Below are 27454 nucleotides of genomic sequence, written 5' to 3'. Positions count from 1 at the left end.
TAGCGTTATCACGGACATAACCATCATCATCTGGGACATACCTGTGTGAAGCTATTAACACCCTGTGGAAAATCAAGGTTTATCATCTGATATGGTTTGGATCTGTGTCCCCACCCAAATCTCATCTCCACTTGTAATCCCCACGTGTCAAGGGAGGAACCTGGTGGGTGGGCACTGGATCATGGGAGTGGTTTCTCCCATACTGTTCTCGTGATAATGAGTGAGGTCTAGGAGATCTGATGGTTGTAAAGTGTGGTACTTCCTCCCTTACTCTCTCTCTTGTTGCCATGTAAGATGTGCCTTGCTTCCCTTTCATCTTCCACCATGATTGTAACTTTCCTGAGTCCTCCCCAGCCATGTAGAACTGTGAGTCAATTAAACTTCTTTTCTTTATAAATTACTCAGTCTCAGGTAGTTCTTTACAGCAGTGTGAAAACAGATTAATACATCATCTTTTCTAATACAGCACTAAGTTGGGGGTGGGGGGTAGCTTCCTAAGGAAACAAAACAACAAAGAGTAAGTCTTAACTAATTCAATAAACACGGATGAACTAACAGGCTCAGAGCTAGGTGCTATCTCTACCCTCAAGGTTCTCAGAAGTATACAGAAAGCCCACGTCTGCGGGGAGGGAAGAGAGAGAGAGAGAGAAGGATGGTCTCAGAGGGCCTCACAAAGCAGGTAGCCTAGAATTGAGTCATAAAGGATCTGTAGTTTCTCAGGCAAGAGAAGAGATCTCTGCCCAAGGTCAGAAAGGCAGACAGCAGCCAGAGACAAAAGACCTCCTGTGACACTCCATGAGGCTGGAAATGTACCCCATCGGTCAAGGTAGCCATGCATATTAATCCACTCAGGCTGCCATAATAAAGTACCACAGACTGGGTGGCCTAAACAACAAAGTTATTTTCTCACAGTTCTGGAGGCTGGAAGATAAGGTGTTGGCAGGTCAGGTCTGGTTTCTCCTGAGGCCTCTCTCCTTGGCTTGCAGACGGCCACCTTCTTGCTGTGCCCATCAGTCAGACTGGATTAGCGTCCACCCTAATGACCCCATTTTACCTTAATCACCTTTTTAAAGGCCCTATATAACTCTGAATAAAGTCACATTCTGAGGCATTGGGGGTTAGGAATTTGTGGCAAGACACAATTCAACCCGTTACACCACGGAAGGACTGGTGGGAGGACAGCCATTTTAGAAAGAATGCCATGTGGTGCTGAGGAGAATGGAATTTGGGAGGGGAGACTAGAGGCAGTCAGGCCGCTGAAGACCCAGGAAGGAGAACATGGAGGCCTCGCCAACCCGGGAGAAAAGAGGACAAGGTATATTTTGCTGGGGTTGGGCCATCTTGCTCAAGACTCAACCCCTTGTTATTCACTGCAAATCCCTGCCATCCCCTGCAGGGAGGAGTCCACTTGTCTGTGTGGGTTCTCAGAACAACCCTTCCCTGGCTGGGCCTGATCACACACTCCCAAAACTTGCCAGGGTTCTCAGAACCCCCAGAAGCTAAACATTTCTACCTGAGGAGCAGAAATAAAAACAAGACTTGCAGTGGGTTGAGAACACGAGTCCAAGGCCTGAGAGTCAACTCTTCAGAGTGGAAGAACTGGCGCTCTGGTGCCCCCACTGGCCCATCAAGCCCCCTCTAACAAGCACCCCTCACAAATAAAGCCCCAGCAGGAAGCCCATTAACACCTCACAGGGGCAAACCTCAGGCCTGGAGGAGAAACTTCAAAAGACATCCCAGCAGCACAACATGCCAGAAGGGCCATCAATCAAGAACACCATCCCAGGAAGTAGCCGGCTGAACTGGGGAAAAGAGTCAGGCACATAAATTAAATGTCCCTCAGCCCCTATATGGAGCTCAATTTATTGCGATAGAGGCCAACTGGGCTCCTTAAGTTTAAAAAGGATCAAGGCCTCCATAAACAGTATGTAGAACTACCTTCCATGGAACAGAAACACCAAGAAAAATTCTCCCTTCTTTTCTTCTTTTTTTTTTTTAAAGAAAATGATCCATTTGTGAAAATAATTCCCATGACACTGAACTCTTTGCCTCAAGTGTTACATAAAAGTCAACTCATTGGTCAACCCTTTAAAAAATAATAATAATAAGTCAGATACAACTACCAATTTGCCTTTCTGATTTGTTGAAATTAATTTCAGAATTGGATTTTCTCCTAAGTGGGGTGGCCTGCCGAAAAGACGTGCTAAAAACCTAAAATCTAATTCGTGCTAAAATTAGCTGAAAATCTGAATAATTGTTTATAGGCTTGACACTCTTTCTCCTCCCACCGCCCCCCTACACACACAAACGTTTCCCACCAACCCTTGAACTGCAAAAAACAGCTTGGTAAAAATCAGCATCACAGCAAAGATGCAAATAAGAGCTATGTGAGAAACCTTACGATTTCTCAGGAGACTGTTAGTTGTGCAATATCAAAAGGCATCACATATCTTATTTCCACAGAAACCCTCCAATGGCCAATATTTGGTTTTTCTTTTTTTGTTAACTATCTAATCTCTTTGCCCCTAATAATAATCAAAACAGCATTTACTACATCCCAGGCCTTTGTTGAGTACTTTGCAAATCTTTACTCTCACTTCATTCTAATAGTAATTCTCTCAGGTAAATACTGTTGTTATTCCCATTTTATAAAGAGGAAAGCTGAGGCTCAGGGAGATTAAGTAATTTGTCCCAAGTCACACAGGTAGAGAACAGCAAAATGGAAATCCAAACCCAAGTTTGTCAGACCTAAATCCCATGCTCTTAATCATGAATTTTAATGGTCTGTCCTCATTGCTAATTCAAAAGATGATGGAATCCTCTGCTTCCCAACTGGACTTTCAGTAAAATATATTTAGAAAGTGTTTGCCATTTAAACTTACTTAAGGTTCAAAAAGTGATTGTGAAGAGTATACACTGTGAGGTTTAAAAATATCTCTTAAGAATTAGGAGCAGTGGTTCATGCTTGTAATCCCAGCACTTTGGGAGGCTGAGGCAGGAGGATTGCTTGAGGCCACAAGTCCGAGGATCACTTGAACCCAGGAGTTGAAGGCTACAGTGAACTATGATCATGACACTGCATTCTAGCCTGCATAACTAAGACTGTCTCTTAAAAAAGAAAAGAAAAGAAAAGAAAGAAAGAAAGAAAAGAAAAGAAAGAAAAAGAAAAGAAAAAAGGAAAGAATTTCATTGGATACCTTACTTAATAAATTACAGTCATAAGATTTTATCTTTTTTCTAGATTGTCGTTTCTTCCCTCTTTTTCTGTTTAATAATACATGCACTTACACTATGCCGAGTTATGCAAACCATGAAATCCAACTCTAGAACTTGGGTTTATAAAAACAAATCAAAGTGTTACAATGGTTGCATGCTTTGCTCTGTTCACAGAGACGAGAACCAAAACAAAATAAAAATAGGTATGTGTCAAGGAAGAATTTGACTTAAAATTTAGGAAAACACCCTGTACCCAGACTGTAGGTTCCTTGAGGTCAGAGATCCTGTCTTATTTGACTTTTTATCCTCAAAACCCAGGACAGAACTGGCACCTACTAGGTGCTTGATAGCCATTTGCCAAAATGGAGGATGGATGGATGGATGGATGGATGGATGGATGGATGGATGGATGGATGGATGAGTGGATGGGTAGAAGGGTAGGTGAGTGGATGGATGAATGGAAGGAGGGATGGAAAATGGATGGTAAGGTGGACAAGTGGATGAATGGATGGATGGAAGGATGCTTATACCAATGGTTAAATACTGAAATTCTGTCAAGAACTCATTCCCGATAAGTGTCTATGTCTGTTTTCTGGCTGGATATGTATTTTTAAACAGTCCATCCTAGATTAGGATAAATGAATGAACTAGCTGCAAAGCCCACTAGCTCTTTAAGGGTCAAATGCAGGCCACTACTGAACTGTTGCCTTCCCAAGGACAGGCAGACAAACGCTAGCAACTGTATACTCCACAATTGCCCATTTAACAAACACATGGTGAATGCAAATAATTTTTCTGGAAGGCTGTCCTATCTGTTGGCACCAAAACCTATTCATAATCTTCTCCATGTGTCCTTCCTATTCTCAAGTCACTGTGGTGGGAAGCAACATTTATTCACAAGAAAAATACTTTGGGTCAGTAACTAATCCATAAAACAAGCCTTGCTGCAGCATGGTATGACTCCAATTGAGAGGCAAAGAAAGAAAACAAAAATATCTGGCTTTCCTGAACACTGTAGCTTTGAGGCTGCCGATCAGAGCTTCTGTCTTTCATCCCAGCAAACACTGGGAGATAGGGACTTCTAAAGACAGGCTTTGTGGATAGGGAGAGGTGAAACCCACGTGAAATTCCAGAAAACTCTTCTTCAAAGTGCCTAGGCACTGCAGAGTTCCCAGAAGACTAAAAAGCAGAAAGAAAACTTATAAACAAATAATTTTCCATGTTTAACACAGAGAGGGATAACAGGTAAACAACCAGCAAAAATGCTGAGTAAATGCCAGTGTTCCAACAAGCAACAAAATATTCCTTTTACAGTAAGGGTGAGACTGCTCTGTGGTTTTACAAAAGCATTTTTACATAAAATAGTATTTCACTTGAGAAAGCTAAGGAAAGTAATGTGAACACTCCATTTCACAAATAAGGGAACCGAGGCTCACTCTCTAAGGTTCAATGACTTGCTGAAGGTCACAGAACCAGGAAGTGGAAATGGACAGGTTTCCTGATTTGGAGTTTTTTTCATCCTTCTCTGATATATTTCTCTTTGCTCAACAAAAACATATGAGGCCGCAGGTTGAGTGCCAGGTTATACCCAGGTAGATTCCAAGCTGGGAACAGATCCCATCTATGTGATGCTTCCAGATGGGATTTAAGGATTGGAGCCAGAATTCAAGTTGGCTTCCCTCACTCCAAAGCATGTGGGTCCTCCAGGAAGCGATAAGAATTCTCCCAGTATTAAGCCAGCCAGAGGAGGAGGGACAGAGACAGAGACGAGAAACCCCACCCACACATGTGGAAACCGATAGGAAACTGAATGTGGACTCTCACCACTCCATCTTAAAGCCATCTCAGAGATAAGTTTCTGCATCTGAAGGCAAACCCTATGGTGGCCTGAACAGATATAATCTGGTTGTCTTTAGTACTATGAAGAGTGCCTTTTTAAGAAGCAAATTCTCCATTTCTAATTAGTCAAACATCACAGCTTCTCTTATTAGACTATTATTTTTTAATTGTCCCCCTTTCCTACCCCACCGATCCCAACAAACTTGAGGTAAGCCCAAATCAAGCATGAAAAAATGATCAGACTGAAATCCTCAAGTCTCTATACCACACCACCATTTTGCCTTTATCAAGGATGATGAGAAAAAATAAAACCCATTCTACAGACGTCCCCAAATGTGGCTGAGGATCCAAAACAGTACAGAAGGAACCTTTCAAAATGATGCAATAGGGCCAGGTGCAGTGGTTCACACCTGTAATCCCAGCACTTTGGGAGGCTGAGTCAGGAGGCTTGCCTGAGGCCAGGAGTTCAAGATCAGCCCAGGCAACATAGCGAGACCACCCCCCCCCCCCCACCAAGTCTACAAAATATTGAAAAAAAAATAGAAAAAGAAAATAAAATGATGGAACATAGGGCCCAGCTCCGGAGATTAGGATGAGTGGGTGGTCTAGGGGCACCCAGGTATCTGATGCTCATGCTGGGATTATTTTAAAGTACACCAGGTAATTCTGATGGTCAGCCTGCCTGAGAATCCTACACCAATACACGTAAATACATCTACATCAGGCAAAAGGCTGTCTTAAAAGCTCGGACCTCCACATGTAGACCCACTAAGTGCCAAACACGAAGTGAGGTATTTTCTACGCGCCATACAATCTCCTGTAGTCCTTACAACATCTGCAAGGGTGGCACACGGATGTCCATTTTACAGATTAAAAACAACACAGCTCAGTGAGATTATACTGATTTTCCCAAGTTTATGCAGCTAAGGATGTTTGAATTTCTAGGCTTTCCCAGGAAGTTCGCTCTGTGCTCCTAAACTGCATGGAAAAATCTCCTTCTGAGAAAAAGAGCCAAAGGAAATACTAAAATACAGAGATAAATGTATTGGAGAAGCTGGTGCCGGCATAAGGAATATCTTGATTTAATTTCACATTATTGATTAATATAACTGGGAAAGAAATGCTAGTGGAAACAGACATCCCAATTTTATAAGCTCCAGGAGAGTCTACTTTTCCGGGCACAGAGAGGGTGATAAAATCCTGTCTGAGATTTCACCACCAAGCAGGAACTAGGCCAAACAATGTCATTAGCCTGTAGTTCAGCCTGCTCCAGCCTGGGTGACCCATTCAGCAGACATGAGTGGGGATAAAGGCAGAAAATGCCCACCAGAAGGGAAACAAGATACGACTCACCAGGCTGGGGACAGAAGAGACCCATTTCAATCAAAGAGTGGAGTAGACTCAAATCAACTTTCCCTCAGTGGGCATAGAATCAAAGAATCACTGTGGGATCCCCAGAGGACAGTGAAGTACTTTGACACCCTTATGCAGGATACCTCCATCCAGCCCGCATTCTCTCAGCAGGATACCATTTCTTCCCAGGATGTTTCAAGGCAGAAGCCAGATGCAGTCACCTTCCTGGAATTAGGTCAGAGCTAAGCATCAGGAGAGCTAGCTCTCTATGACCACCTCACTCACTCCGTGTATTCCTGGGCAAGTCATTTCACTTTGGGCCCGAGTTTATAAAATAAAGAGGTAAAACGAGATCATCTTTGAATTCCTTGCCAACTCTGACAATATACGAAACCAAGATCCACGGTCACAACCAGGCTAACCAGACAAAGTCTGCAGGGAGATTGAATCCCAACATGCAGACCATAAAGACGGCAGAAAAACCAACCTGCGTGTAATCATATTCACCCAGGCTCACCTGTTGCAGATATGCATTACAGAAAAGCACGCAGATAAGGAGAAAATAGTTATATGGGAAAGGAAAAGGTGGAGACCCAGAGAAGAAGAATGTTCACCTTCAAGGTCCCACCAGGGTAGACTTGAATACAATGGCAAATCTCCAAACCGTCCTTGGGATCTCCAAGTCATTCATCTACAAATATGTATTGAGCAACTTCCCTGGGAGACAGGACACTGAGATCAGCTATTATCCTTATCCTTATTATGATTACTATTTAATTAGGGCAGCTGGGGAAATAAAGACATATCTAATTAAGTGATGCTCAGATTCCCTAAATAGATTTTTTAAATCCACCATTAAGATTCAGAATATGTTCTATTCTTTCCCACTGGACTCACATATTCCAAAGGAACATCAGGCAGTCGACTTTAAAACAAAAGGACCACAAGCCTCCAGGGCCAGAGAACAGAAGGGGTAGCTGCACACGCCACCGGCTGCAGACTGTCTGACTTCCTGAGCAGATACGAGCAAAGGCCAAGTGCCCTCAAGGGAATTAAAAAACCCCTGCCACCCCCCCTCCCATGCTGTGAGCCTGGGACAGATTTAGTTCCAGCCACAGAACACTTCACTGCACCAGCTTGATGTGCAGGGCTTATCCTGAACACGGCTAGGATCATGCCCCAGGAAAAAGATCCTATGAGTGAACAAAATTACGCCATCCTAAGAATCCCCTTCAACAAGTACTTTGGAATTTCAGATGCTGGAACAACCTATCCTATAGTAGACTAAGAGGTTTGGGTTTTTTGTTATTGTTTTTTTAAAAAGGGTTACACAAGTGGGTAAGTAGCAGCAGCAGTGGTGCTCCTCCTGACCACTACCCATGTACTAATCCACCCTTCTTGCATTAACAACTGCCGCTCCTACTGGGCAAACTAATCACTAACGATTCGTCCTACTGCCTCTCATTGAATGTACCCACGCCCATTCCTTTAGGCTTATAAAGCATTTACTTCTCCATTAGTTTGTGTGGCATGTAAGATCCTGAGAGATGAGCAGAGCAGGTGCCATTGGGCCCATTGGACAGATGCAGAAACTAATGCTCAGTAGTTCAGACTTTCCTGAAGCCTCCCAGCTGATAAGCAGTGAACTAGTTTTGCTACCTCATTCCTTACTGCCTGTAGCATGGGTGTGCAGAAAGACAACAGACACCTTTGATCAGTTCTGACGTCAGCAACTAGGAATGAAGCTGAGACATAAGGAACACAGGGCTCCTGCACCCCGTTCCCTGATGGAGTCCCAGTCCCTTGCACAGCTGTGCCTCCTAAATTAAACACATGCACTCTCCATAAGTAGTTTCCTAGGAAAACCAGACTACTGTCCTTTAGGAACCCACTCTGCACCTGCAGAAAAGCCTTCAACAAAACCAACTGTGAAGGCTTTACCGAAACAGTTCTCAGAACAGCTGCCCTGGTCCTGCCACAGCACAAGAAATCATCCTATCTTGGCAAAGCCCACTCAACCATGTTTCCATGCTGCAGCCTTAGAGGAATGAAAATATCAATTTTTGAGCCAAGCAAATCTAACAGGCTATCATGCAAAATGCTGGTGTCAAATCAAGCCTCAACCAGTAATTATCCATCAAGTAGGGCCATAATAACTGGCTCCCCGGGGTCACTTCACTGGGAGGCAGGGAGGTGGTTACTAAAGAGGCAGTTGGAATTGGATAAGTGACAGCCTTAAGAGAAAGGCATTCATCCCACTTTTCTAGATTCTTCTACAGGTTAGGGGGTTCTACCCAACCCTCTAACCAAACCTCTCCCCACTGAGGTCAAAATCCATCCTGTGGCTGCCTCGAGGCATTTATGATGATGCACTGGGGCAGATGTCCATCTACCATGCTGTGCCCTCTTCTAAGTTTAAAGGAAGTTGGCTTTAGCTAATGGTCTGAAAATAAATGGTCTGCTTCCTTTCCCAACTGCTGTCATTAAACTAGCAAAACATTAATTTAAACTCTTATGGTAAGGGGGTTTCCTGGAAATTCCTTAAAGGAAGTCTATAATTGACAGTGTGGTTAAACGTCACATAGACAGCACAAAAATCCTAATCAAATACAATTAGTGTAGGCTCAAGTCCCCTTGTAGACAAATAGCACTTTTGTTCATAAGAAGTATTGTGCCATACCCTTGTTTAGGGTTGGGACTATTATGAAGAAAGAAAAGAGACACACACACACACACACACACACACCTCAAGAGACCAGGTCTGGGCCTCAAAGCTCATCATGACATTTGCTCCAACTCTATAATCTGATTGAAGAGAAGAAAGAGTTAAAAAAATAAAAAAGAAAAGAAAGAAGAGAAAAGATTTTAAGAAAACTAAAATAGTTTCTACTAAAATGCATAACATCATCTTTCAAAGATGAAAAGACTTAGTAGAAACACCATAAACCTCAGAATTACACAGTAAATTGATTCTTTTGTTTAAGGCAAATTAATATTGGATCACAGATAAGAAATAAACCCTCCCAATATCCCCAGCTGAAGGATGCTACATTTATTATGCAGCTTGGGAGACTGCATGTTGACTATTTTGTAGAAAATGAATGAAGGGTTGGTGATAATCACCTTTCCACTCAAATCCTGTCTCATTACCTGAAGTGACACACAAATGATTTTCTAGTCTTCGCTTTCTTCTCATAAGCCACCATATGCAGGGCGAGGAAAAGTCCAGGGTGTGTTAACTATGCCAGTGAATCTGCCCGGGATCCTTCTAAGTGCTTCCCGGAACACGGTGCACAGACATTATATTTGCCTAAGTCTCTATCAGAGTCCAACTGAATCTGGCACAAAGGCAACTGACAACCTCTGAATATCCCTTACTGAGCCCATATAATTAGTGAAGGAAATATAGCATGACAACATGTGTATTATCCGAATCTTCCCTCCTACTCACGTGCTCCTGTCATATTTGCTGACTCAAAAGTGGTCCTTATTTTTATTTTTTTTGAAACAGGGTCTCGCTCTCTCACCCAGGCTGAAATGCAGTGGCACAATCATGGCTCACTGCAGTCTTGAACTCCTGTGCTCAAGTGATCCTCCCACCTCAGCCTCCCATGTAGCAGGGAATATGGGCATGTGCCACCACGCCTGGCTAATTTTTTTTTATTTTTTGCCGAGTCAGGGTTTCACTATGTTGCCTAGGCTGATCTTGAACTCCTGGGCTCAAGTGAGCCTCCCACTTCAGCTTCCTAAAGTGCTGGGATTACAGGCATGAGCTACCATTTCTGGGCTCAAAGGTGGTCTTGACTCAGAGGAGGGAACTTCTCACTGCCAAAGTGACCTTAGATCCAAAGTTACCCAGTACGATCCTCAGCAGGAAAAGGCACTGACACGCAGTAGGTATTCAAAAAGTGTTAGACACCACACAAACAAAAGGGACCAATTATAAAATGTCTGGCTTCATTTCGCCAAGCTCATCAGGAGTCAGCTCTCTTTTGAGGCAAAATTTCTCTTCTAAAAATTTGGTACAGCCTCTGAAGTAGGGTGAGAGTGATGGCATCTAGGGTGAGGGTGATGGCATCTAGAACTAGTGACTTCAGTGTGGCCAGAGGACAGCCGCCTCCACATCATCACCCAGGAGTTGGTTACAAATGCAGGATCAGACCCCAGGCCAGGCCTATGGAATCACAACCTGCAGCTTAACTCCAACCCCAGGGAATTCCACACGCATCTAAGCGTGAGAAGCTCTGGTCTATAAGTGGTGATTGTAAACAGGGGTCTGGAAGCCCCTACACCACCCCCTGGTTCTCCAGACATTAAAATTGACAAGCTTCAGAAGGAAGAGGGCACTGATGACCATAAAATGAGGCTGTCAATAGCTTGCTGCTCCCTCGTGTAGACAGACCGGGATTAAATTGGCTTCGAGAGACTCATCCAAGCGTGGATGCAATAAAAGGCTCTGAGGAGGGAGCCCAGGAATCCCCCCAGGGGCTGAGCTTTGGGGTGCAGTTTTAATTTCACAGGACAATTCTTGGGCTTCTCTCATGGTGCATCCAAGATTTTGCAGACGAAAATGGCTGCAGAGATCAAATTCCAGCTTCCCCTAGTTACTTAACCACTCAGCCTAGGAACATTACCAAACCTCTCAAGGCTCTGCCTTCATCTTTAAGTGGCAATAACAGCCATGATGGAGAGGATTTGGAAGGCGGCAAAGAGAATGCATGAAGAGAGCTTAGAGCACATAAGAAGTGCCCAGTAAACATCAGTTACTGTCTTTTTACCATTCGTAACTCTAGAAGGAAGAACAAACAGGAACATTTTGCTCCATGATCAACCTAGGCACAGGACAGAAGGTAGAGTGGAGGAAATCAATCCAAATGAGCCCAACAGGGAACACAAATTCAAAAACACATTTCTGCTAGGCTCTCCTAATGCGCCCCTTCCACTTGGTGCCCTGAGCTTCCGTTCCTCTTTAGAGCAAGGCATCCTTTCATTCAGCATGGCTAGTGGTGACTTATGTATCAACTCATCCTAGGGGCTCCCCCAGGCAAAGAGGCCAATTTTCAATGGATGGCATGTTACCAGGGAGGCTCAGAGGAACAGAATGAAAGCACCTCACTCTTTTATCTGTATATCTCCCCTCCTGGAGTTCAGATGGGCCAAAAGCATGGACTCAGGGGACTCAGGCATGTTTTCTAAGCCTCAGGCCCTCCACTTCCAACCATGCCTGAAAGTGGATGGAAGAAATGATGTCCACCTCGTTGCTTCACAGGTCAATTTGGAAATTGTCAAAGGCAGTCACACACAAGGGACGACGACTAGTAAGAGAAAAAAATGCAATGAAAAAATTGCAAAGATAACCATTTTAGTAGCTTGTATTTTAACACAAGGATCTCAGTCAATCACATAAATCATATACTTCTCACCAGGATATGAACAGACACCATGCTCTCTGCTGAAGAAAAGGTGAACAGGAGAGAAACAAGAGTCAGGGTCTCTACTCTCCCAACTAACATTTGCCCCAATTTTTCCCATAGGGGACACATGACATTGTTTGGAGAAATTTTTGGTTATCACAAGTATCTAGTAAGTAAAGGACAGGAATGCTATTAAACTGCCTCCATTGCACAGGACAGCATCCTGCAACAAAGATTTCGTTCAGCCCTAAATGTCAATACTGCCAAGGTTGAGCTTCACCTCTTATCTGCCTGAAACTCCTTCTCTTATCCACTGCACTACGTGGTCTCCCTTCATGTTTCCTATTGTTCTGAAGATAAAATAATTTTTTTTAAAAGGGACCATATATCAGATTACCACAGCTCTGTAGCCAATGCTGAAATTTAAAAACACACAAAAATGCTCTGTGCACACTGCTCTCCTTTGACCGTCTCCAATGCTTGCACCTCAAGGCTTTTGAACTTGCTTTTCCCTCTGCCTAAGCAGTCTCCCCTCTGCCCCAGCCCCATCATGTAGGTTCAGGGCTCACACTCCATCTCCTTCACATCACCTATGGCCTTCTCAATAACGGCCTTTCCTAACAGTCCCCACTCTCTCCCCCTGCCCTGCCATAGCATCCATCACCCTCAGATGGGTCGGGAGATTTTACTTGTGTATTATCTTACTCTTCCCACTAGACTGTAAGCTCCAGGAGGGCAGGCATTTTCTCCTGTGTCACTGCATTTTCCTCACCACCCCAACAGTGCCTGGCACACAGCAGGAACTCAAAGGATATTTGGTGAAACAATGATGAATGAATGAATGGATTAACAAAAAAACAAACTAGCTTTGATTTCTTCCTCAGAAATTTGAGAGCTTCAGCATTCCCCAAGCTTTGACACCATCAGAGGGAAAGAGCTCTGTGTAGAACCCAGTTCATCTTGCTACAAGATGAACAATAACCACTACAATAACCACTGTTCTACATCAGGGGCTGGCACATTTTTTCCTGTAAGGGGCCAGATAAGTGCCTTCAGCTTCACAGGCCCATTCAGTCTCGGGAGCAACTATTCAACTCTGCCGTTATCGCACAAAAGTGGCACAGAAAGTACACTAACAAGGGAGCATGGCTGAGTTCCAGCAAAACTTTATTTAAGGACATTGAAATTTGAATTTCATAGACTTTTCATGTGTCAAGAAATACTGTTCTTCTTTTGATTTTTTTCCCCCAACCATTTTAAAATATAAAAACGAGTCTTAGCTTGCAGGCTATTCAAAAGCGGGAGATGGGCTAGATTCGGCCATGAATTTAGATGGTTCATTCAATAATACGACATCACATTAAGACGGCCCAGAGTCCTTTCACAATGGCCATCTCATTCATCCTCAGAACAACCCTAACAGGTTGGTTCTTCATATTCTTCTTTACTCCAGTTTACCGCTGAGGAAACTGAGGCACAAAGTAACTCGTTGATATAGTTCAGATATTTGTCCCCTCCAAATCTCATGTTAAAATGTGATCACCAATTCCAGCACTTTTGGAGGCCAAGACAGGTGGGTCACGAGGTCAGGAGATCGAGATCATCCTAGCTAACATGGTGAAACCGCGACTCTACTGAAAATACAAAAATTAGCTGGGCATGGTGACGGGTGCCTGTAGTCCCAGCTACACGGGAGGCTGAGGCAGGAGAATGGTGTGAACCTGGGAGGCGGAGCTTGCAGTGAGTGGAGATCGCAACACTGCACTCCAGCCTGGGCGACAGAGCGAGATTCTGTCTCAAAAAAAAAAAAAAATGTGATCACCAATGTTGGACACGGGGTCTAGTGTGTCATGGGGGCAGCTCTTGCCATCCTGGGGTAATGAGAGAGTTGTTGATCTGTTACTTCCCACAAGAGCTGATTGTTGAGAAGAGCCTGGCACCTCCCTCCCCTCTCTCTCTTGCTCCCTACCTCACCATGTAATAAGCCAGTTTTTCTTTGCCTTCAATCCTGAGTAGAAGCTTCCTGAAGCCCTCACCAAGAGCAGACACTGATGTCATGCTTCGTGTACAGCCTGCACAACCGTGAGCCAAGTAAAGCTCTATTTTTTTTTTCTTTTTTTTAGAGAAATGTTGTAAAGCTTTTAGAGAAATGTTGTAAAATGTTCCCAGCACCAGGAATGGTGTGGAGTCGCAGCAGCAGGGATAGGCAGGTGACCCCCACAGAGCCTCACATGGCCAAGAGGATGAGGAAGGAAACCATCAAACAGAAGAGTCCCATGACCTCAGACAGGGCAAAGCCCAGAATGGCACAGAAGAAGAGCTGCTGCTTGAGAGACAGGTTTCTGGCATAGCCAATGATCAGGCTGCAAACACCATTCCAATGCCAGCCCCTGAACCACCCACACCAACTGTGGCTGCCCCAATACCAATAAACTTGGCTGCTGTGTCAGCGTCCCAGGAGACAACACTGATCTGGAACTCCCATGTGGCCACCTGGAATAGGCAGCTGCCGTATGAAGGCTGTTTAGATGAATTCTCTGGGCTACTCAAGAGGGAGGCAGGCACAGGCCTGATTAGACCCCTGGTATACCATAGTGGATCAGAGCTAGAGAAATGAGTAGTACCCCGGGGGTCTGCATTTTTTAAGTCTGCACTCCCACTGCCCTGCAGCCCCTGCTAAGCCCACAGCACTTGCCCAGCTCTAATCCTCTCTTCTTTAAAAATGACTCAGCCTCGGGTATTCCTTTACAGCAACACAAACAGACTCGGACGGTGACTTATTCCAGGTTGCCGAGCCTTGGCCTTCGGACGCCACTGCCAGAATTCTTCCTGCACTTAACGGACTGTCTCAAAACCTTGCCAATAATGAATACAAAGACCTCAACTAATCCATCATCGATTCAGAGAACAGCAGGGAGCATTTCAGTGAATCGAGCATTGGAATCAGCAAAGATTCTTGTGTGAAGACACAAATACCAAATCAAGAGGATCACCCGGCCTCATCCATCTCATGGCACAGATGGTCGTTCAACCTGCCTTGGAGAAAGAAAAGGTGGAGACCAGCATCCTCCTGCCCTTTGGTGTTACAGGAAAAAGTTAATGACACAGAAAATTGGTTGTGTTGCCCAGGATTGCAAACGAGAATCTTAAAGGTGAAGGCTTCATAATAAACACACAGGGGTTATATATTAGTACCTAAGCCAGAATTAATTTTTCCACCTTAATTTCACAAACGTTCTGGAAAGGTAATTAAGACACTCAAACCAAATGCAAACACTGGGGGTGGGGGAGATTTACCTCCCAAATCTGTGAAGTCTGAACTGCATTCCTCTTGCTTTCGAATTTAACAATAATCCCCGAATATATAAAATATCACCTTTTAACTCTCTCCAAAGTTATTGCAACCAGTATTCCCTCTGTGTATGTGAGACATGGCACAGAAAGACTAAGTTTCTGTGTTTCAAATTTCAAACACTAAGTCAAGGAAGGCCCACTTGTCCCTCCCTCTACCACCGCCCACCCCCACGCCCCGCCCGGAGTCAGGACATTTGGAAGCACTGGCAGAAATGCAAAAGTAGCCTTGAGCTCCACCCCTCAAGACCTGCATACCTAGACTCAGGAGGGAAATGGCCATATAAACCAATGACCTAGCTCAGCATCTTGTGTGCAACCTGGAGTTGCTCCCTACTCCCAAAATGCTTTTGCTGGGGAATTTTTAAGGCAATTGTTAAAGCCTAACGGGGTCTCCAAGAAGACATCTGAGACATGCTGCTTGGTGAAACCCAGACAAAAAAGGCTATGCACCTGAGACTGCTCTTCACACTCTGGAATTCAAGATGGCACCTCCAGTTGGGTTCTGTCCATCACGTTGGTAGTATTTGGTTTACTCTATCTCCAAAATGTTTTCCCCTCTCCCACCTCTTCACTGGTCCTACAACTAACCATCTAGCCTGAATTCAGTTCCCTACAAAATACTTTTCATCATGCTCCTTCTTGTTTAGAGAACTTTCATAGTCCTTTTCTGGAGAAACTCCCTCTGCCTCAATAATAGCCTATATTGATGACCCGGGTTTCCCAAACCAGGACACTTAAAATAAAAGGGGGCACTGTGAATAATTATGCTAGAACAAGAGCAGTAAACAGGACTCTCCAGGGAAAACTGGGACACAGAATCACCCCAACTCTAAGGTCTGGGAGGGAGAATACCTGACTTATTTTCTTAACTGTACTATATTTCTAACTGAACAGTTCCTAGCACAGCACCTGACATAGCACAGGTACCCGATAACAAATATTTGTGGAACTGAATCTATAAAACAGGAGCCTTAAATGATATCACGGATACTACTAACTAGAAAGAATTTGCCTCCACAAAGGATCCTGTAGATCACCACAAATTAAAATAATACCAGAAAATCACTGCTTCTGATAGTCTATTTCATTTTCTTTCTACCCTGGATATTTTTAAATCTCTCACTAATAGTGATTTTGTATATCTTAATAATTATTAATAGTACAGCCAGCCCTCTATAACTTGATTCTGCAAATACAGATTAAATCAACCACAGATTGAAAATATATAGGGGGAAAAATACAACAATTTTAAAAGTACAAATAAAAAACAATACAGTGGAACAACTACTCACAAAGCATTTACATTGCATTAGTTATTAATATTATAAGTGATCTGGAGATGATTTAAAGTATATAAGAGGATATGTTGTAGGTTATACACAAATACCACACCATTTCATAGCAAGGACTTGAGTTTCCTTCGATTTTGGTATTCGAGAGGGGTCCCGGAACCTATCCCCCATGGATACCCAGAGATGACTATGGCTACCATTACTGGGTCCTGCATTTGCTAAGTAGCCAAAGAACCTCAGCTACATTCTCTCAGCAGCCCTAATAAGGAAAGCGACAGTGTGCCTCGTCTCCAAGTGAAGAAATTGAGGCTCTGCAAGGATAGATAATTCACTTGTGGTCACAGACTCTGCCCAAGGTCATTCCCTTCCACTGACCAGAAAACTCACCAACCAGAACATTTCAGTTCCAAAGCATTATTTTGTTCAAACCATTTCATCACCGAGACGAGGTGGCATAACATTCAGTAAACAAAAAAAAGATACGAAATGGGCCGTGCATACTCCAACTATACCACTGACTGTCAACTGCATTTGCTGTAACATAATGCAGATTCAAACTCAGGAAAGCAAGAAGACCCAGAAGAAAGCCAGCAAGACCCGATGATAACATACCACACAAGCCTTCTACGAGCAGAAAGCAGAAAGGCAGAAACTGGCATCCTCTTCTCCAACGTGCAAAGAGGTTTTGCTGGCCAGCCTCGCAAGTGGGAAATATGCTTTCCTGAGCGATGCAGAGAAGGAAGTCCCTGCTTGCCTGAAGGGAGGTGAGGACAAGGCTGGGAGGAGGAAGAAGAGATTCTATTATTAAACAAGACAGATGAAAATTCCTTTTGAAAAAGGGAAGGGAACTTAGGCTATAAACTCCCCGAAAGTGGAGACTGATTCAACCTAGGGGTGGTCCCAAACTTCTCCAGCATTTTGTCCACCTTATCTTTCTCAATGAAATTCCACACACAAAGTCTAGAAAATTTATCTCCCATAATGCTTTGATTTATGGTAATTTCAAACAAAAGGTTTTGGGTCTTTTTTAAAGTAAAATATACTTATTTAAAGTTCCCCCTCCAACCTACTCATTTTAAAGTATGTATACATTTCCCAAATCTATAAGACTAGGGTGTCATGAGTACATTGCTCAAATTACAAGCTATCAAACATTTTACAGTAATACAATGGGTTGTTGACTCCTCTCTTAAAAAAAAAATCAAGAAACTCACATACACTTACAAGAATCACTAACCAACTTCTCATAAATACACTCCCAGGAAATAAACTGAGTATCTCAATCCAACAAAGAGAAGGCTTTGTCTGCCAAACAAGACATTCTCTTCATTAATGTCTCCCTTGTATTGATTATGGAAGACATTCTGTACAAACAGTATTTCCACAAAGAGGAGAGAGGAGCAAAGTTTTGCTGCAGTCACCCACTCCTTGCAGATTAAATTCTGCTCCTGGAAGCACATTCAGCTACCATTGATCTCAAAGGCTTTAAACTAAGCAAGGTGGGCACGGTGTTTCCTACAGCTCACAGTCATATAAACATTCAGTCTAAAAATGAACTGGGTTCTAAGAACAGCACAAAGTAACATTCTTATCTTCATCATGCATAAATTGCAAACAGCAGCTCATAGACTCTAACCCTTCCTCCATTTCTGGTTCAAGGGCCCCTATTTAGTCACATGGCTGTAGTCTAGAACCAACACTGCATGAAATGGAAGTGGGGTTTGGTTAAGATTGGTTTAGCAGTAGAAAACCAGATAGAGGTGTAAAAAAAAATTGGCACATCTCCTGCATAAACACTGTTGTATGAGGTCTTACTAAACAGAAAATGAACACATGGCTGACTAGATTTGTCAGCCTCCCCAAGACCAAGTTCTGGCCAGTGGAATGGGAGCAGAAGTGATGGGGACCTCCTCTGGGCCTGATTCAGTAAGCTCAATGTCCTTATCCCCTACAGCTAGATGCCAAAAAAGTAGATGACCTTCACGGTGGCCTTGAAAGCCTGTGTTAAAGATGGAAGATTCTCAACATGGAAGGAGCCTAGGGCCCTGAAACACCAAATGGAGGAGAGCTACCCAACCAAGAACACCTACTCTAGGCTATTCACATCAGTGGGAAATAAGTTTTTCTTGTGTTCATTTACCAAGATTTTGGGGCTTATGAAACAGAAGTTCATGTTACCTTAAATAACACAGGCAATGTGGAAAGTCCATTTATAAATATCTAAATTAGAGGCCCCACTGGATCTCAGGTTTGCTAGCATGTGCCTGTCCATGAATTCCAATGTCTCATGTCATTCATGAGTTCTACTCTATTCTACACCTCTGCAACCATGGTTGTGGGGATGGGAGCCTTTTATTGCAATTTTTGGTTTTAGAACAAGAATATCATGAGAGTAAGATGAAATTCCTCTGTCAATGTTCAACAGGTATAAATTGAGCATCTATTATATGCCAGATCCTTCTCTTAGATGCTAAGGTATAGAGACATGTTTTCTGCCCCCTTATATAGGGGAAAACAGCAGACTCATAAACAAACAAACAAAAAAAAAAACTGTACTTCAAATATGCTGTGTTAAAACAGAAACAGGTACAAGATACAAAATAATAGAAGGCTGTCTTAGTCCCTTTTCACACTGCTGATAAAGACATACTTGAGACTGGGCAATTTACAAAAGAAAGAGATTTTATGAGCTTATAGTTCCACATGACTGGGGAGACCTCACAATCATGGTGGAAGGCAAAGAGGAGCAAGTCACATCTTACATAGATGGCAGCAGACAAAGAGAGAGATTGGGCAGGGAAACTCCCCCTTACAGAACCATCAGATCTCATGAGACTTATTCACTATCACAAGAACAGCATGGGAAAGACCTGTCTTCATGGTTCAATTACCTCCCATGGGATCCCTCCCACAACATGTGGGAATTCAAGATGGATTTGCGTGGGAAAAATGTTACTAATTGTTTGAGGGAAACTGGTTAAGCAAGTCATCATAGGGAAGATGACCTGGCAGGGTGTAAAGGATAACAGTCATTCCAGTTGTGCTGGAGTGATGGTGGTGATGATGGTGGTAGTGATGGTGGTGGTAGTGTGGCAGTGGTGGTAGTTGTAGTGGTAGAAACAGCAGGAGTAACAGTAGCATCAACACATAGAAGGAAGATAAAAGCATTTAAGAAAGAAAAAATCTTACTTGTAAAGAGGTTCAAGGGGGCCAGCTATTAGAAAGACTGTCACACCACATAAATAATCACAAGAGATAATTACCTCTGCCACTGCCACATTTCTCATAAATGATCATAACCACCAGAAGCAATCATATCATCATTGCCAAGTTAAGGATAAAGCTGATGGTTGGATAATCCAGGCTTATGGAAAACGGTCAAGATTTCCTTTATTCGGGGGACCAGAGTGAGACAGAGTGACCCTGTTATTTCTGGCACATCTCAAGGTTAAAAGGGTTTATTTAGCTTTGTTTTTCCCAGTTATGGGATGTGATGCACACCCTTGCTTCAACAGCAACAAAGCAAATGTAAATTCTGCTTTACAAAAGCAAACCTCTATTGAGCGTTTCCTTTTTGTTTTTTGTAGTCACAGATATGTGCTTTACAACTCTTATTTAATCCACACGACAACCCTGGCAGAGAAGGAAGAAGGTTACGATACTTAACTTTACAGAGGAAGCAACTGAAGCCCAGAGAGGGTGAGAAACTTGCCAGGGTCATGAAGCTTTAAATAAATGACATGAACCAGCTTCAAACCCAAACAGTCTGACCCCAGAGCTGAGTTGATTAGACGGGTAAGCCAAGGGGCAGGCATTACAGGCAGAAGGAACAGCAGTACAAAGGTGTCATGGACAGGGGAAATAGAACAGTATATGGAGGGAACTACAAGAAGTTAGAGAAGAAAAGAATTCCTAATCTGGGTGTGGCTCAAGGGCAAGGAGACCAGTGAGGATCCTCTGTCCTAAGCCTGGTAAGTGGGTGAGGGTTTGCTTGCACATGAAACTGTGAGGTTAGTACTCATGGTAGATTGCAAAAAACACCCCAATTCCATATACCTCCTGGTGCATTCCCTTGGCGCTGTGACTCTGCAGTGCCATCCTGGGCAGGGCAGTCTGCCAGGAGCCTTGATGCTGGGCTTGGCCATGTGACTTGCTGTGGCCAATGGGATGGCAGCAAACATGCTGGGGAAGGGGTGAGAAAAGAACTTAAAAGCAGTTACATGAGTGGCTCACTGGCTCTTGTACCTTTGCTAGATCCATGAGAATTTGCCTGGGCTACACCTCTAGAGGAGGATGAGAGAGACAAATGAAGCTGAGACAAATCATCTCAGTCATTCCCCTCAGCCAAAACCATCCAGACACATGAGGCCAGCCAAGACCAGCAAAGTCCTCTGGCCTGGCCAGCCTAGATGTGTGAACAACAAACACTTACTACTGTGTGCTACGGAGGTAGTTTGCTGGGCAGCATTGTGGTGGCATTAACCGATAAGTACTATTGCCATCATTGCCATTTTACAAATGGGGAAACCAAGGCCCAGAGAAGGGAAGAAACAGGGTCATGATGACAATGGCTCGCAAAAGCGGCAATCTGAAAGCAGGCAGTGGTGCCAAAGCCTTTGCCCTTAGCCATTTTCATGTGCTAAAACTTCTCTCAAGGAAGCAGCAAAAGCAGGATCTGTCTCAGCAGGAGGCAAAGCATGCTGCCTGGCTCCCAGGTGGGGCTGCTGGGCTGGGAGAAGGGGCTCTGGATATCCTGCTAATTGGCAGCATTCGCCCTCTCCAGTCATTGATTTAGGTTGGCAGTGACGGAGACCATCTGCTCGTACTTCACTTCCTTGCCCTCCCTGGGAGCTCTGCAACATGCAGAGGGAGCCCGGCACACCTGAGTTTACCCCACCTGTCCCTGCACCGAACCGTCACAGCTCAGACCCTTCTCTCCAAAGATGCCTTCTGGGGCCAGCACCTGGAGCCAGCAGGGGCTCTCTCTCCAGCTGCACTCTTTGCCTCTGAATCTTCCCGGCTTGGCAGCCCCTTCCAGGAAGTCTGCAGCAATGTCTCCAGCACCTGCCTCTGCTCCCACCTTCCATCACCTCCCCTCCCTGTTTCCAGATTCCTTATGCCTGGCTCTGAGGTTATCCCACTGAGAGGTCGACTGTTCTGACAGCCAGCTGTATATGTCCTCCTCCCCTCCCCGTGGTCCCTCCTCTAGCCAAGTAACGAATGATGGCTTGGCAAAGAAAGCACAAGCCCTTGCCAAAATAAAAGGTCTGTTGGAGCAACTCTCAAGAGTTACTGCGTCCTCTTAGCCCTCCCGCCTGGGGAACATTTCCTGCAAAGCTTCCATCTTGGTCGGACACCAGAATCCCAAAGGTGATCACTGTAAATTTAGCACCTGGACTAGGTTTCTCAAAGTGGCACAGCACAGCTAGAATCCCTGAGGGTGCCTGTTTGATTCCAAGCCTCATCCTGGCCCTAATGAATCGACTCTCTGAGGGGGACCTCTGAATAAGTTTCCAAGTGATTCTCCCACTCCAATATTTGAAAACAGCCTTTCTAATGTGCAGGACCGTCCATCCTGGTCAAGTCATCAAGTAATTTACATGCATCATCTCACCTCCGCCTCACTTCAACTCTAGAAGCAGATACGATTTTTCTCCCATTTTAGATATGAGGAAACTGAGAATTTGTGATGTCATATAACCCCCAGGTCACACGGCTAATATGTGGCAATGTTGGACTTTGAACAAAGCTCAATCCCATGCTCAAAACTTGCTCTGAAATACTCCTGCAATAGGTGACTTATGTATTTCAGGATGCTGATGAAATTGGATAGCTGTGTTCGCTTGTCATGCTTCTCCATGATCCCTAAAACCACGATGAATGGAAACACACAAATCAGACACCTGATTTTTGGGACATTCCTTCCACAGTCACTTTTGTCAAGTGAGTGGAGAATAACTACCGTGTTTCCAGAATTTGAAGAATGACTTGATGATGCCCCCAGTTCTCAAAATGTTTCTCTTGGAGTTGATTTTAAGTCCTATTCCAGCCTCACTTCCCACCCCATGACAGAAGGTGGGGTGACTTAGGAGTAAAAACAACGCTAGTAATCTTTATAACTCACCGTCACAGAGATAATGCTTTCAATCACCTCCCACCTCATCTTTTTTTTTATAGCAAAGCATGAGACACAAAATAGGTAAATAATGAAACAATGGACAATTAAAGCTGAACTGCTAAGCAAATAATAAGGGAGTGAAAGGAACAGCTACAGTTGCTGAATGCTTGCCAAGGCCAATAACCTGTGTTAAGCTCTTTACATATATTATCTAATTTGGCCCTAAGTGATATGATCTCCATTTTACAGATGAATAAACTTAAGGTGATAGAGGTTAAAGTAACTTGTCCAAGATCAAACAGCTAGTTAATGGTACAGCTGTGACTCCAACCTACTCCCGAATCACTCTGAAATCAATTGCTCTGAAAATACTTGCTATGCAAAGTGTGGTCCCCAGACAGGCAGCATCAACATCACCCAGGAGCTTTTCAGAAATACGGACTCTCAGGCCACACACCAGACCTACTAAATCAGGACCCAGCAAGTGCAGTTGTCTGAGAAGCGTTCGTCTAGAACTGGGTTGCTTAGCCTCTGAATTACTGACATCACGTGGAGGGTAGCTCTCTGCTAGGGCGTGTGGGGGGTGCTGTCCCATGCAGTATCCCTGGCTTCTACCCACTAGATGCCAGTAGCAACTCTTACCCCTTTACAAGTCATAAAGACCAAAAATGTCTCCAGCATTGCTAAATGTCCCCTGGGAAAGTGAAATAGCCCTCAGGTAGAATAGAACCGCTGGTGTCTATAACAGCCCTGTTCTGCCAGGATGAATTTCTGGGATAAATCTGGGGTTTGTGGGCAAAAATTGCAGAGACCGGTCTAATAGGTGTGTGTAAGCCAAAAAAAAAAAAAAAAAAAAAAAAAAAACGAGCCTCTGAGTTCCAAGGTCTGGGTTTGGCTCGAGGTCTGTCACTGACATGCTCTGGGGACAGAATCACAGACTTCCACCTCTTCTTCATTCAGCACCAGTGCAAGGCTGGACTCTGGCATGGCTTCCCCAAACCTTGCTGCCTATGGGGATCACCTGCGAGTCATTTTTAAAATATTGATTAAAGTTCCCCCCACCCCCCACCACTCCAACCACCCAAACTAAACCAGAACCTCCAAGTGGGGCCCCAAATGTTGCTTATTTTTCAAGATGGGGATGTGTGTCTCACTATGTTGCCCAGGCTGATCTCAAACTCCTGGACTCAAGGGATCCTCCCACCCCAGCCTCCCTAGTAGATGGGACTACAGGCACACACCACCCACCACACTCAGCTCCCGCTTTTTAAACAAGATCCTCAAAAGATCCAAATGTACCTAGGCCATGAACTGGCTTTTAGGAATCACTAGACGAGAACATTCCCAGGGACCGTAAATTGCAGGATTTGACCTCCTGTGCCCCAGGCCTCCTCCCTACCCAGATGTGTCACTTACAGCTGACTTTCAAGTCACCAGACCCTAGAGAGTCCTCAGACTCCCAGGGAAGCCATCTAGCCCAGCACGGGCTGCACACCCGCTGCCACTGAGGTGACATCGAAGAAACAGGACTCAGCAGTGCCGGAGTCAGGAATCTGGTATCTGGTTTTCTCAACACACATGCCACTGTGCCTGAGTCCACCTCAGTGAGAAGCCAGTGAGCTAAATACATTAACACAGCTCGACCAAGTTGGGCAAGGCAGGGCTGCTTCAGCCGTGAGCAGTCGGGGAGAAATGGGACTTTTCTGCAGCTGCAAAACTACAGGAGGCACTGAAGTGGGTCCAGAGTAGCCCCTCCTCCCAGCCACCGACTCTCCGCACAGCAAGGTGCTGACGACATGGATGCTGCCCTGGGGGTGTGGGGTACACCCAGGTAAGACCTAGAGAGTGAGAATCACTGTCTGGACTGGAGCAAACTCAGTGGAATGTTCTCTGCAGAGCCAGAGAAAAAAGCTAACATGGACTGGATGCGTCCAAACTTTGAGGCATTTTACATCTCATTTCACCAGCTTTCTGAACCCGAAACTACAAGGTTGAGCCCAAAAGCATTTTACCATTTTTAATTCAGGCATCTGCCTGATGACTTTTTTCTTTTCCTCTCTACATAAAATTTTCTTTTTCTCCCCATAAGTCCTCACGCATTCATTCACAGCCCTTCCTTGGCTTCCGCTGGTCAGTTCCTGAAGCAATCCCTGGCCACAGAGAAAGCGAACGGGTCCTAACTGTGTCCCGTGCTGATGCCCCACTGGTGGTGGCCAGAACTCCCAGGAAGATCAGGAAGTACCGTCATTATCAGGAGAGCAGAGGTCAGCTTCCCAGGCCCCTGCAGGGCCTCCAGGGGACACAAGACACAGGGCCCAGGCACAGAAGGTCTCACTGGTCAAGTCCAAGTAAGAAGAGGAACTCCCAAGTGAGAGAATGGAAAGACTCTTATTGTTGGCTACTTGAGGTGTGCCAGGAGCTGTTCTAAGAATTTACGTGGATTTGCTCTTTTATTCCTAAACAGGCACACACTTTAGAAGGTGGGTATTAATTGCTGGCCCCAACGTGCAGGTGTGCAATGAGGCTCTGATAGGGTTAATGATTTGTCCGAGGCCATACAGCCAGGCAGTGGCAGATTTGGGGTTAGAATGCAGACATGCAATGCCACACACCACCCTGGCAATGTCTGAATGGGCATATTCCTCCCATCTACCAACAGTTCCTTCTCTCTTGTAACTAACACCTTCATTCACATTGCCTGTTAATGACTTGTCCGAAGTCATACAGCCAGGCAGCAGCAGATCTGGGGGGGGCGGTTAGAATACAGACATCCAATATCACACACCACCCTGACGATGTCTGGATGGGCATATTCCTTCCATCTACCAAGTTTCTTCTCTCTTGTAATGAGCACCTTTAGTCACATTACCTGCATCTATACATTACTATCTAACCTAAATATTACATAAAACTTTGCTACACAAAGTGTGGACTCAGGCCAGCAGCATCAGCATCACCTGGGAGATTGTTAGAAAGGCCGAATGCCAGCTCTGCCTCACATCTACTGAATCCAAGTCTGCACTTTAACCAGAACTCCAGGTGATTCCTAAGCATGTGCAGATTTGAGGAGCGCTGATATGGCACTTTTCTTGCTGACTCAGTAGAAGGGCCTGCCTCTGAATTCTCCTCTCCTGGGTTCTGGGCCTCGGGAGTATTTGGATTCTAACTGAAGATTTATAACTTTCCATTGTTAAAATTATGTCATGAACTCTTTCCTGATGATGCCCCATGCTGGTGTCTCTCTTAACTCAGTTTGCACTTGACAGTCTGAATTGCACCATGAGCTCCTTGGAACGTAGATGAGCTACTCAATTTAACACCTGGTGCTCTCTCCATCTGGATCACCTTGTTTCTCATATGCGGGGCGGCGGGGGGTGGGTGGGGGTAGGGCTAAAAGTTAAGAGACTAATTGCAGAGGGAGCGGAGATAAATCATCACTCACAAATCAACTGATTTCCATCCAATTAAATTACTAGCAATCTGAGGAAATGACTTCTTTTTCCACGCAGCAACCAACGGGTACTCAGAAAAATGTACATCTTTATTAACTGAGTCATCTGGCCAATTCTTATTTTCCTAGACTGTTCTAAAAGCCAAGCATTTAGAAGAAATAAGAGAAGACTCTGGGCACAACAGCTCACACCTATAATCCCAGCACTTTGGGTGGCCAAGGCACGAGGATCTCTGAAAGCCAGGAGTTCAAGACCAGCCTTGGCAACATAACAAGACCACTGCCCCACCACACCCCAGGTCTTTACCAAAAAATTTAAAAATTAGCCAGGCATGGTGGTGCAGGCCTGCAGTCCCAGCTACTCAGGAGGCTGAGACAGGAGGATCCCTTGAGCCCAGCAGTTCAAGGCTGCAGTGAGCTATGATCATGCCACTGCACTCCAGCCTGGATGACGAAGTGAGACACTGTCCTGGAGAAAAAAAAAAGAAGTAAAAAGAAGAAGAAATAAGGAAAGAATGGTGGAGGGGACACATGTGGTGACCTAGGTGACCTCTGTCCACTCATGTGCTGCTAGGGAAAGAGAAAGAGGTGAGCTGTTTGCTCACAGCTGTGCCTTACCCTAAAATTGGCAAGGGCCATATGTCTGATTAACAATTTCCACAGTCACTGAAGCCAGGGTTTACTGGATGGCACTTCTGACGTGCCAATGACCTTCTTTCTGCAAAGGCTCTCAGCCTCCCTGCCTTGCTAGAGACAGGCTGACTCCTTCGTCCAGCATCTGGTGGGTGGACCTGAAGGAGCTCACCGTTTGTAGACTACAATTCATGAGTTCATTTTCTCCAGGCTGACTATAAATACCAGGCCAGGCTCTGGGTTGAGTACCTGCATTACGGAATTTAATAATCACAAATGCCAAGAAGGGTGCTCGGAGTGTCAGCTTGGGCCCATTTTTCAGGTCAAATGAGCATCTGCGAGCTAAGCAAATTGCCCAAGGTTAGAAATCTAGTAAGTGGCTGGGCCAGGATTTGAACATGACCACCAAATGCTAGGCCACATTTCCTAAGAGGGAGAAAAAATACTTTAGATCCTGAACCTTCAGGTTTGGTGCCTCCCCAAAATTACCTGGCAAAACTAAGGTGTTCGCTTTCAGGGACTGGGAAGTGCCCTCTTGTTACCTCCTGGATCCCAGGGCTTTACTATGTGTCCATCAAGGACACTCTAAAATCTGTCCCTCCCAGGAACTCCCAGGCAGCAGGTTGTACAGTCAAAGGCAAAAGAGATCTGGGTTTGTGGCCCAGCTGTGGAAACAAGGAAGGGGAGTCCTTCCTTGAGCATCTTTCTACTCCATTCTCAGACCCCAGTCTCATCTCTTGTTCCAGAATGCTCTGAAAAGCTCCTCCACTTTTTTGTAAGGCAG

General features: G+C 44.6%; 1 protein-coding gene and 1 pseudogene across 2 annotated transcripts in view; both read right to left on the bottom strand.

Moving 5' to 3' along the window:
* The window catches only part of CHST11 (carbohydrate sulfotransferase 11), a 318174-nt gene that overhangs the window by 243838 nt on the left and 46882 nt on the right, over positions 1–27454 (bottom strand). The gene's annotated exons all lie outside the window — the stretch shown is intronic.
* LOC108544273 (ATP synthase F(0) complex subunit C1, mitochondrial pseudogene) lies at positions 14050–14461 on the bottom strand (annotated as a pseudogene).

Source organism: Rhinopithecus bieti, unplaced genomic scaffold (genome assembly GCF_001698545.2).
Source record: "Rhinopithecus bieti isolate Rb0 unplaced genomic scaffold, ASM169854v2 scaffold_24306, whole genome shotgun sequence".
Classification (NCBI taxonomy): domain Eukaryota; kingdom Metazoa; phylum Chordata; class Mammalia; order Primates; family Cercopithecidae; genus Rhinopithecus; species Rhinopithecus bieti.
The sequence above is the reverse complement of the archived record's forward strand: the minus strand, read 5'-3'. Positions and strand labels throughout refer to the sequence as shown.